The sequence below is a fragment of the Eubalaena glacialis genome, chromosome X, assembly GCF_028564815.1.
Source record: "Eubalaena glacialis isolate mEubGla1 chromosome X, mEubGla1.1.hap2.+ XY, whole genome shotgun sequence".
Taxonomy (NCBI): Eukaryota; Metazoa; Chordata; class Mammalia; order Artiodactyla; family Balaenidae; genus Eubalaena; species Eubalaena glacialis.
The window spans coordinates 70461395-70474298 of NC_083736.1; the positions used below are offsets into that span (position 1 = coordinate 70461395).

The 12904-nt window shown below is 40.8% G+C and overlaps 1 pseudogene; it reads right to left on the reverse strand.

Moving 5' to 3' along the window:
* Positions 1-4714: 4714 nt before the first annotated feature.
* On the reverse strand, positions 4715-5264 carry LOC133082351 (guided entry of tail-anchored proteins factor 1-like; annotated as a pseudogene).
* Between the last annotated feature and the right edge of the window lie 7640 nt (positions 5265-12904).

The following is a 12904-nucleotide window of genomic DNA, read 5'->3' on the forward strand; positions in this document are numbered from 1 at the left end:
TAAATGTATCAAATCAACACATTGTACACCTTAAACTTACACAATATTATGTCAGTTATATATCAATAAAGCTGGGAAAAAAACTGCAAGAATAATATATAGGTACAGTGAAATCCAACTAAATGAGTGCAAAATTGACATAAGAGTTTTGAGATAAAAGATAATATAGTGAGGATATATTTCTAAGTGTGAAAATATAGAAGCGTTCATAGAATCCCAGAAAGAATCTTCATCATTGGGTAGATTTAATTATTATGTCTAAAATAACATTCATTCTAATCGTTGAAGTGAAAAGAAGTGGCTCTGGAAGCTACATATGTGTTCATTTAAAACAGGAAACAACTTGAGTTAGAATTAGCCTAAGAAAATGCAGATATACAATGCAAAAATGAGAATAGAGGATCTATTAACTTGGGAACTATAAAAACAGGTTTGTAGGTATATCTGGACACTGACTGCTGTAAAGGTTTGTCTGCAGATTAAGCAGGTGACATTGACCCAATAATGTCACTTACTACAATCATCTTTGATTTTATTATACTGTACCTCTAGGAGGAATTTAAGCCTGTTATAGGTGGCCTATTGCATCCTAAAACATTTAGGAGGAAATGAGATAAAGCTATTGTGGATTATGGTGGCTCTAAGTCCAGTCCTAACAATTTTGTAGTTTCCAAATAAAGTTCTCAATGGAATCTTTCTAAATTGAAAATCATTAAATAAAGTGACACAGACAGGGGTTCTAACTGGGGGAACTGTTTCCCAAGATGAGAAATGTTAAGCATCTAGTGAAAAGCTAAAACTTTTAGGGTCACTGCCACAGGTGATACGTGGCTGCAAACACAGCTTAAGGTGTAGTCCCTGGCTTAATGGAGTTTACGATCTAATTAGGAGATAGCATATATTTGTGTAACAGATAATTAAAATGCTAGTCAAATGAGTGATACAGACAGTAAATGTTAAATTAGAGAAAGATGGCCAGAAGCCGAGTAGCACTAAGATATGGCAATTAATATCAGATGACCAAGGTTTGAGGCTTGACTCGACCACTTAAGAACTGTAACCCTGTTACTTGACCACTCTAAACCCCAGTTTTCCACTCTGTAAAATCAGGATAATTACAATAGCTTTTTCTAGGCTGTGTTAAAGACTAAGTGAAATAATGTACAGATGGTCTTAGGAGGATGCCTGGCCCATAGATGTTAGCTAAGAAATTCACCTTCCTCATGACTGAAGGACTTGGGGCAGAAAGAGCATCGGGTGTCGGAGGATGGGCTTACTGAAAAGGAGTAGCTAGAAACATAGAGGCCACCAGCTTTGTCCACTTCACCATTTGCTAAAGGTCATCCCTAAAGGGAGACCTGGGTTGTTTCCCTCAAAGGATACAGCTCAGCTTTGATGGTACTTCAAGCTTTGTAGAGTACTAAAAGACAGATCTCATTTCATTGCTTACCATCCCCTGAAATGCCCAACCTAATCTCTATAATCTAAACTACCTGTGGATGCCCAAGGCCCAAGCCAGCAGCTTTTTAGGGTTAGAAAGAAGATTGGCATCAGTGAGTTGCAGTGATGAAAGGAAAGGGGACCAGAGAGAACGTGAAGTAGCAGAACCGGTTTCCTTGCTAGCCCCTGCACAGTACTGCCACCTGGTGGTTATTTAATAAACCACAATATCTCTTCCATAGTCTTGTCCTAAAGTACAGCCTTAGTGTTAACGGAGAGAACGTGGTGATGCACTGTATTCGTTTCTGGTGACTACTGTAACAAATTACTACAAAGATGGTGACAACAGAAATTTATTCTCTCATAGTTCTGGAGGCCAGAAGTCCAAAATCAAGGTGTGGGCGAGGCCATGATCCCTCTAGAAGCTCTAGGGGAGAATCTGTTCTTTGCCTTTTCCAGCTTCCGTTGGTTGCTGGCCGCTGTTCCTGAGCTTGTGGCTGCATCACTCGAATCTCTGCCTGCCTCTTCACATGGTCTTCTCCTGTTCTGTGTGCCTGATCTTCCTTTGCCTCTCTCTTATAGGGACACTTGTAATGGCATTTAGGGCCCACTTGGAAAATCAAGGATTTTCTCCTCATTTTAAGATGCTTAATTCAATAGACATCGGCAAAGACTCTTTTCCAAATAGGGCAACATACACAAGTTCCAGGCATTTGATGTGAATATCTTTTGGGGACCATTTTTTGGCCTAACACATTTATTCTTTATTATCATTTATTATACATTGTTGGTAATGAATATATAAGATCAACTGGGACTTCCTTGGTGGCACAGCAGTTAAGAATCTGCCTGCCAATGCAGGGGACACAGGTTCAAGCCCTGGTCCGGGAAGATCCCACATGCCGCAGAGCAGCTAAGCCCGTGCGCCACAACTACTGAGCCTGTGCTCTAGGGCCCGCGAGCCACAACTACTAAGCCCGCGTGCCACAGCTACTGAAGCCCACGTGCCTAGAGCCCGTACTCCGCAACGAGAAGCCCCCGCTCGCCACAACTAGAGAAAGCCCGCGCGCAGCAACAAAGACCCAACGTTTCTTTGGTTTAATAAAAAAAAAATTATTAAAAAAAAAAAAGATTGATCTGCTGGCCAGGGCAGGCCAACAGGATAGGATGAAGGATATAGAGTTTTGAATTTGGGTGTGGGGATGAGATAAGGAGGGAAAAGTCTAGAGTGTCAACTTTTCTAGGGAAGGCCAGCTTGGGTGGGACAGCTCAGTGAGAGACCCTGGGTGGTTGGGAAGCAGCACAGAGGACTCTGGGCACATGGTGTGGAGGAGAGAGTATAGAAAGGGCAAGAAAGGGGTGGTGAGCTAAGATTTAACTTTTGTTTTTAATAAACTGAATGTGAGTGGTCCTAACCCTTAAAATCCTCTATATGTATAAGGAAATGGGCACTCTCAAACACTGCTGGTGAGACTGGTGGAGTTGGTAAAATCCTTTTGGAGAACAATTCTACATATATATCATATACCTCCATCCAGTAATTCTAAGTCTAGAACTCTATTTTAAGGAAATGATCAGAATACAGGAAGATTTATGCACAAAGACATTCCTTATGTCCTTTTTTTATGGTGCTCTTGAGTGTTTGTAAACAACTCAAATGTCTACCTTTAGAAAGTAATAGTTGAGTGAATTATGGTTCATCTATATGATGAAATATTTTATAGTCATAAAAGAGTATGTTTATGAAAAGTGTACCATAACATGAAAAATGCTTTTATGTGAGATGTTAAGCAAAATAAGTAGGAATTATGAATACATACATACATACTTTACACAAATATTAATTCTAAATTGATTCAAGATTTTTAAAAATATGTATATGTGACCTCTTTATATGTATACATATTGAACTCTCAGAAATTGTGCATAAATATTTAGGTGGCATAACCACCTCTTAAAAAGCACAAACAGGGACTTTCCTGGTGGTACAGTGGTTGAGAATCCACCTGCCAATGCAGGGGACATGGGTTCAAGCCCTGGTCCGGGAAGATCCCACATGACGTGGAGCAACTAAGTCTGTGCACCATGACTACTGAGCCTGTGCTCTAGAGCCCGCAAGCCACAACTTCTGAAGCCCGCACGCCTAGAGCCCGTGCTGCGCAACAAGAGAAGCCACCGCAGTGAGAAGCATGCACAATGCAACGAAGAGTAGCCCCCACTTGTTGCAACTAGAGAAAGCCCGCGTGGAGCAACAAAGACCCAATGCAGCCAAAAGTAAATAAATAAATAAAATAAATTTATTTACAAAAAAGCACAAACATCATATCATTTATTTTTGTATTCATCTAGCTCAGTAAGATCTTGCCTCCTGAAGCTAAATATTTTTCCCTCTATGTTTATTTCAACTTTTGTTCCCAAGCAGTTAGGCTTAAAAATTTGTAGATATATACAGTGAGTCTGTGATACATGCTGAATTACTACAGGAACTGCAGCTATAAATTGAACAAATATGGGCAAATGGGCTTGGTCCTAAAGGATGTAAGGGACTTTGACAGAACCAAATAGAGTGGCAGCACTGCCACTGGTCTTGGAGCTCATGGTACTTGGATTTTAGCACTGATACAGAAGAGACTTCTTAACAGAACTTTTTTGTTCATCAATCTAAAGTATTTAAAATCAATTCATGGTGGAAATCTAATTAAAGGTCAATATAGAAAAATGTTCTTATACTGATATTTAAAAATATGGAGATACCTCAGAATAAGCAATAGTGATTGATAGAGTTAACCAAGTACTTCCTGACATTAAACAAATACAAATACATATATATTTTTTCCTTAATAAAGAAATTTATTAACCTGCCCTCTCAGCACAGCCAGCAGCACGTCCGTCTCCTAATCTGAAGAAATTTATTGATATGGGAAAAGGCTTACATAATAAGAGGGGTAAAAAATTGTATGTGCCAGATAACCTTAACCATACAAAAATAAATAGAAAAAAAGACTGGAAAAAATATACCACAATGTTAAGAGGGGTTATCCATAGCTACTGAGTCTTTTAAAAAGTTTTTTCTTATATTTCTAATCATTCTACGATGACATGTACTAATTTTAACACCCAAAATAAATTCTTTCAGAAGTGAAAGAATGGCCGATAGCAGGAAATGCTGCAGAGGGGCTAAGCATAGTGTGAATTGAAAAGGAGTCACAGAATTTGGGAACCAGAGGTGGTGTTTCAATAAACGGGGTATCAGACCCCAGGTATTGGGCTTGGATTACGGAGGCAGGCTTGGGTTGAACTGTAGCCCTGCTACTTCACATTTCGGTGACACTGGACACGTAAGTTCTCTAGACGTCAGTTCCTTTGCTGCAAGCCCTGCTACTCCAGTGGGAAATGCTACCAGGCGGTCTAGTGGAGTTATCCATCTACTCGGCACCACGGTCACAGGGACAGAGTAGTACGTCCAGATGAGTGTGACCATCAGGGCAGCTTGCAATATGTAGAAAGCAACACTTATAACCCATTTTATCTTGGCCAACTGAGCTGTCCGTGCTTTCACGTGAGTTTTGAGCTTATCAGTCATCTTGTTGATCTTTCTCTCCAGCCTGGCGTATCTGGCACTCGTCCATCATGTTGACGGTGGAGAGCTCCTGCTTCATACCCTGGATCTCTGCTCGCATCTGTGACTCCTGCTCCACGTCCTTCTGCAGCACCCTGGACATGAAGGAGGAGAAGGACGGGAGGAGGATCCTGAGTACATTGCACCCAAACACGAAGCTGAGCACCAGCAGCCAAGCCCAGCGGTCAGCCTCTGCCGCGCTCATCTCGGAGGCTCATGGCGGCGCCAGCTCGGCTAAAACAGCTCCACCTGGGACCAAGCTGACGGCCGCGCGTGCGCAGTGAGCCCAGCGCCCCGCAGAGGCGCGTCGCCGCGCCTGCGCACTGCCTATTAATACTTAGTAATAATTATTACTTACATAATACTTAGATTTAGAACTCCCATACCCATTCCTGACCCCATCTACCCCACTCTTTCCACTCTCATAGCTAACCATTTTATTAGTTTCTGATATATCCTTTCAGTGTTTCTTTATACAGATACAAGCAAAAATAAATATATATTTTCATTTCTCCCTTTTCTTATACAAAAGGTAGCATAGTACTGTACACTATTTTGCATCCGGCTTTCTTCACCTAAGTACATCCTGAAGATACAGAGCTTTCTCATTCTTTCTTACAACTTCATATAGTATAACATTCAATTATATACTATAGTTTAAAAAATCTAATCCCTTATTGGTAGACGCAAGTTTTTTTCCTGTCTTTTGCTATTACAAACAATGAGAAAATGTACATACATTATCCATAAAGTGAAGATATGTCCTTATCGTGAATAAATTTGCAGAAATGAAACTGCTGGCTCAAAGGGTAAATTCATTAACTCTTCATTCCACTTAGAGTTTTAACCTGCTGTATGGTGTGAGGAAGAGATGGAACTTTATCTTTTTCTATAGTATAGATACCTGGTTGTGTCAACACTATTCATTTAAAAAATAAAGTCCATCCTTACCCCACTGATTTGATTTTGTACTAATTTTCTGTATGTATTTGGTTCTATGATGGACTTTCTCTTTTGTCCCATTGGTCTGTCTACTCATGTTCCAGTGACTCGGTGTGTACTTTTTAAATTTTGCAACTTCAGCTCAGCATGGTTTTATTAAGGTGGGTGCAGGTACTATAAGAAAGAGACCCAAGATTGTACACAAGTAGTTTAACAAGATAGAAGTTGGTTTCTCTTTTAGGTTAACAGAGTAGAGGTAAGTGGTCCAGGGCTGGTAAAGAAGCTCTGCCATGTCTGAGTCCAAGGTGGCTGCGTCATCTTCTGGCATCTCTTAGCCAGCAGGATGGGAAAAAGGGCCAAAGGAAAGTATGAACTTTCCCTTTCAGTGTCACAATGTGGAAATGGCTTACAATGATTTCCAGAACTTGGTCACTTGGCCACTCCAAGCCACAAGGGAGATGGGGAAATGTAGTCTCTTGCTGGATAGCCATCTACCTGGCTACAACTTAGGAGTTCTATTAGATAATAGGGGGAAATGGTCTTTACTACAATGGTGGCCTGATGCAAAGGACTCCAATGTTGAAGGTAGTGGTGTTAGGGGAAGCACTGACTGAAACTGCCCGCCCTGGCCAGCACCACAGTAACCATTTGCATGAGTTATTTTATGACAGGAGGTCCTGGTAAGGAACACGGAACTAACAAGCCACCACCAACCGGAATAATTCGGGAAAGGTCAAAAGGAGACGCCAGTCCATATGTCCTACCAACCTCCCAGAATCCTTCTTGCTGGAATCCATCTTGGCTGAGTGATGCATGCACCACCAGGAAGGACCCTGAGTCAGAACAATTGGCCAGAGACAATCCAGAAACTAATCCCATCACCATAAAACCTGAGACTGTGAGCCACATGGCAGAGCAGTCCTCCTGGGTTCCCTTACCCTGCTGCTCTCCGGCTGGGTGCCCCTACCCAATAAAGTCTCTTGCATTGTCAGCACGTGCCTCCTTGGACAATTCATTTCCAAGTGTTAGACAAGAGCTCACTCTTGGGCCCTGGAAGGGGTCCCCCTCCCTGCAACAGTGAGGCACTGTAACCTGAAGAATGGCATAAACTCTTCCCTCCAGGGGACTAATGCAAAGGTGTCTAGGGTTCATATAGGCTTTACCTTCCTGCCCTCACAATTTTGGTGTTTTTTTTCCCTCAGAATCATATTTATTGTTTGTTAGAGCTCCTCTCTCTCTCTCTCTCTCTCTCTCTCTCTCTCTCTCTCTCTCTGTACATGTTCTCATATGTGTGTGGGTTTTTTTTTCCTTTTACTTGTTCTTTTCTCATTGCTTTACTCACGTGTCCTTGGAGATATCAATCTTTTTCTGAGGCAACTCTTGGGGCTTGTTAATGAATTAATTGGCAAAAAGAGGCCTCCCAGAGAACAAAAACAGGAACCTGTTTATACCTCTGAACTTCCTACATCCCTTTCCTTGTTATCCCACTTGAATGTGATAAAGAATGGATAGCTTAAGTGGCCCAAATAAGTGACCCTTTTACATTTGCAGAAGATGAAGTTTGCATATGAAATGAGATCTGGGTTATAGAGACTGCTAAGCTAAAGGATAGGGATAAAGCCAAAAAGAAAAGATCCTAAAGCCTTAGGGAGACCATATTAACTAAACTGGAATACTTTAGAGAGTGAAAGGAGGCACTAAAGCAATTCAGTATATATGAAATATTTACCTACTGATCAACAAATTGGCTTTATTATATTGGTAGGCTATAAAACAGTTCTGTTAAAAACTAATTTAAAAAATAAAATTCTTTCTAAAAATAAAAACAACATATATCACTGTACATTAAAGCAAAAAACACTTACTTATATTGATTATCTGAACATTGAAAAATAACACAAGCAGAATTTTTTTGGTATATATTCACATACTTTAATCAGTTTCTTAGCCACACCTGTCTCTAACACCACGTTACCAATAATTTTCTGAAAACGTATTTTTTCCAATATGGTCGTGATGTTTTAAATTTTTTCATAAAATTGCCTGCAATTTGTTTCACAGTTGCATTTTATGGTTAATAAATTTGAAAATGCAAACATCTTCAATTGATTCTTCTCATCACAATGTTTTTAACTGAGAAAACACCCGCTACAGGAGAAGAAAAAAATTCTACTAAATGCAAAACATTCTCAATACTAATATTTTTATTAGAAAGTATATATACTTCAGCTCAAATATATTCACAGGTTCTGTCTTTTTGCCTCCATTCAGAGTACCTCTCCTTGACTAATGTTTTTATAAGACAAAATCTTGTCCATTAAGTTATCTCTACTTTTAATTCCTTTGACTGTTTTGACAAATTTAGATACTGCAAAATTTTAGGATGTCTCAACTTCATTCCATTCTGGAGCAGAATATCAAGTTACCTAATTAAAAATAGAATCCCCATCAAAAGATTTTCTCTACAAGTTGAGATATCTCTAAGAACAGTTTGCTATAATTTCAAAATCAAATGTTGTACACCATGAAGGCTTCTCATTCTCCAGTCTTCCTTGACTCTTTCTACAAGTGTATGTATTAGCTCTTGGTGTCATAGGTTGGTATATTAGTTTTCTATTGCTGTGTAACAAATTTAACAGTTTAAAGCAACACCCATTTATTATCTCACAGTTTCTGTAAGTCAGGAGCCTGGGCTCATATTGGCTGGGTAATCTGCTCAAAGTCTCATCAGACTACAATCTAGATGTTGGCCAGGGTGGCAGTCTCATCAGAGGTTCAACTAAGGAAAGATCCACTTTTCTCAGAATGTTGGCAGACTTCATCTCCTTACAGTTGTAGGACTGAGGTTCTTGTTTTCTTGCTAGCTATTTACCAACAGCTGCTCTCAGCTCCTAGAGGCCACCCATAGTTCCTTTCCATGTGACCCTCTCCATAGTCCCTTTCACAATATGGCAGTTTACCTCAAAGCCAGCAAGGGAGTCTCTCTAGTGCATGCCAGCAAGAGGGAGTCTTATATCTACATTGTAATCTAATCATAGGAGTGACATGCCATCATCTTCAGCATATTCCATCAGTTAGAAGCAAGTCGCAGGCCCCACTCACTCAAGGGGAGAGGATTATACAAAGATGTGAATACTGGAAGGTGAAGATCATGGGAGTCATCTTAGAATTCTTCCCAAGGTTCCCTGGGAAACAGACTCTGAGTTTGAGATTTGTGTGCAGGTGGATTATTGGGGGCTGCTTTTGGGAACAACACCTGTAAAGGAGTAAGGAAATCAGGATTGGATAGAGAGGGAGAAGCTGCAAAGAGGTCGCAACCAATCTCACAGACTGAGATGGTCCTTCAGAAATGTCCTGAAATGAAGCAAAGAAACTAGGCCTTTGTGACCTTCATTGAGCAATCACTGCATGTGGGCTGCCCCTGAGAAGGGGGCATGACCTTAGGCAAGGCAGCTCCCTTCAACACAGGACAATTTCTGAGGAGGTACTCAGTTGCGAGCAGTCGGCAACCAATATTCCCAGCAGCTAGGAATGAGTGCCTTAGTTCTGAAGAGGGGGTTCTGAGTGAAATGTCACATCGCCATTACACTTGGTTAACCATAAAATCTCCTTAATTAGTACATATATTTCCCAACTACTATGAATAAAATTTAGTTGAATTTATAACAACAAGAGTGTTCTAAGGGTTCGGAACTGTATTGGCAGGTGAGTCAATGAGGGAGGGGCTACTCAGAAAAAAGTGGTGGTTTTGATATATAATGTCAAGGGTGGGTGAAGGGGATAGAATTTGGTGGATGAGAGCTCTTTCATGCCTTTAAATAGCATGCAAAATATCATGCGGGTCCAGGCTAAGACATTAAATCCCCAAAGCCAAACATATATTTCAGTAAAATATAATAGAATAAGAGCAAAAGCAGGTTGAACTTTATTTTTTTTCGAAAATTTAACTCCACTGCTGCTTTCCGAATTTTTTTTTTAATGAATTAATTTATTTTTGGCTGCATTGGGTCTTCATTGCTCCGTGCGGGCTTTCTCTAGTTGTGGCGAGTGAGGACTACTCTTCGTTGCAGTGCGCAGGCTTCTCATTGCGGTGGCTTCTCTTGTTGTGGAGCACGGGCTCTAGGTGCGCGGGCTCAGTAGTTGTGGCTCGCGGGATCTAGAGCACAGGCTCAGTAGTTGTAGTGCACGGGCTTAGTTCCTCCGCGGCATGTGGGATCTTCCCAGACCAGGGCTCGAACCCGTGTCCCCTGCATTGGCGGGAGGATTCTTAACCACTGTGCCACCAGGGAAGCCCCTGAATTTTTAAAATATTTATTTATTTATTATTTATTTATTTTGACTGCACATGGTCTTAGTTGTGGCATGCGGGATCTTTAGTTATGGCATGTGAACTCTTAGTTGCAGCATGCATGCGGGATCTAGTTCCCCGACCAGGGATCGAATCCGGGCCCCCTGCATTGGGAGCGCAGAGTCTTACCCACTGGACAACCAGGGAAGTCCCAGGATGAACTTTAATAGGGGAAAAAAATCTAAAGTCCTCTCTCTAAGTTTAGAAATTACTTGTATAAATGAAGCAAAGGGTTGCCATGTCCAAAAAGCAGTTCATGTGAAAAATATCTGAGAGGTTTAATTTACCACAGCTTTAGCTCTATGGCATGACTGAGAGAAATGATAATGCAACCTTAAGTTGAGTTAATAGAAGTCTACGTTATTGTAAATAACAGTTCTAGTGTACCCTGTGCTAACCAGACCTCATCTCTGCCCAGTTGAAGGCAAAGTATTTTATAACACACATGTAGAAAAGTGCATGAATCACAACTATACAGCTCAATGAATTTTCACAAGGTGAACATACCCATATAACTGCTAGAGTGACCAACTGTTCCAACTTCCCTAGGGGTGTCCTGGTTTTAGCACTGAAAGACTTGCATCTTGGGAAACCCCTCTGTTCTGGACAAACTAGATGGTTGGTTACCCTAACCCATCCAGATTAAGACATAGAACATTATCAGCACCCTACAAGCCCTCATATGGACCGTCAGTCACTACCCACTCCTCCTCCCCAAAGGAAACCACTAATCTGACTTCTAACACCATAGATTATTTTGAGGTGCTGTATTTTAATATGAGCACTACAAACTAAAGAGTAGAGGTTAAAACCTCATAGCTCATGGGCTGAATCTAGCTGGTAGATGTTCTGTTTGAGTTATGCAATATTGGCCTGTAGAGCTTTTCCTTTTTTTCCACTTATTTTATTTGGGGGCCAGTGCTATGAGTTTTAATACAGGTATAGATTCATGCAACCCCTATCACACTCAGAATACAGAATAGTTCAATTGCCACAAAAATCTTCCTCATGCATCTCCTTTGTAGCCACATATTCCACCGGCTCCTAGTCCTTGGCAACCAATGATCTGATCTCCATGCCTCTAGCTTTGCCTTTTCCAGACTGTCATACATTTGGAATCTTACACACCATGAAACTCATGAGTGTGCCTTATTTCATTCAGCATGATACCCTTGAGGTTCATGCAAGTTGTTGCTTGTATTAACAGTTCATTCCTTTGTATTGCTGAGCAGTATTTCATTGTATGAACATACTTCAGTTTGCTTATCCATTCAAGGACTTCTGCATTGTTTTCAGTTCTGAGCAATTATGAATTGTGCTGCTATAAACATGTATGTACAGGTTTTTGTGTGAACATAAATCTTCATTTCTCTAGGGTGAATACCTGGGTGGGGGATTGCTGGGTCATAAGCTAGGTATAGGTTTAATTTTATAGGAAACTGCCAAGCTGTTTTCCAGAGTGGCTGTACCATTTTGCACTTCTACCAGCAATGTAGGAGAGTTCCAGTGCAGAGTTCTGCATCCTTGTTAACACTTGGTATTATTATTTTTATATTTATTTTAGCCATCTTAATAGATATAAAGTTGCATCTCATTGTGGGTTTTTTTAAAATGTTAATTTAATTTAATTAATTTATTTTTGGCCGCATTGGGTCTTTGTTGCTGTGCACGGACTTTCTTCTAGTTGCGGCGAGCGGGGGCTGCTCTTCGTTGTGGTGCGCGGGCTCCTCATTGCAGTGGCTTGTCTTGTTGTGGAGCACGGGTTCTAGGCCCACGGGCTTCAGTAGTTGTGGTGTGTGGGCTCAGTAGTTGTGGCACGTGGGCTCTAGAGTGCAGGCTCAGTAGTTGTGGCACATGGGCTTAGTTGCTCCATGGCATGTGGGATCTTCCCGGACCAGGGCTCGAACCCGTGTCCGCTGTATTGGCAGGTGGATTCTTAACCACTGCGCCACCAGGGAAGCCCCTCATAGTGGTTTTAATTTGCATTTCCCGAATATCAAATGGTATTAAACATTTTATCATGTGCTTATTTGTCACCTGTATATTCTCTTTAGGGAAGTGTCTAAGTCCTGTGACCATTTTTTAAAAATTGAGTTTGTTTTCTTACCGTTGAGTTTTGAGAGTTCTTTATATATCATGAATACAAGGTAACAGTGACCGCAACAAATGGCTTCTCATAGCTCTTAGGATAAAAATCACATCTTCGTCATGGTTATAAGCCCACAGGATCTGGTCTCTCCTTACCTTGCCTCACCAGTATAATTTTAGACCTCTCTTCCTTCCACTCTATTTTCCAGCAACACTGGACTTTTTATATTGTCTCAGGCTCTTTCCCATTTTAGGGTCTTTGCACCTCTGATGCTGCTTCAGATCTGTAGTGGATAAAGCTTTCTGATCTTTTTGAGCTTCCATGTTCTCATCTGTAAAATAGAGATAATAAGAGTACCTACTTCAAAGCTTTTGTGAGTCATAAATGAGTCATGTACGTTCAGTCCTTAGCACAGTGTCTGGCATACAGCAAGCACTTAATAATTGGGAAGTATTATTAAATTCAG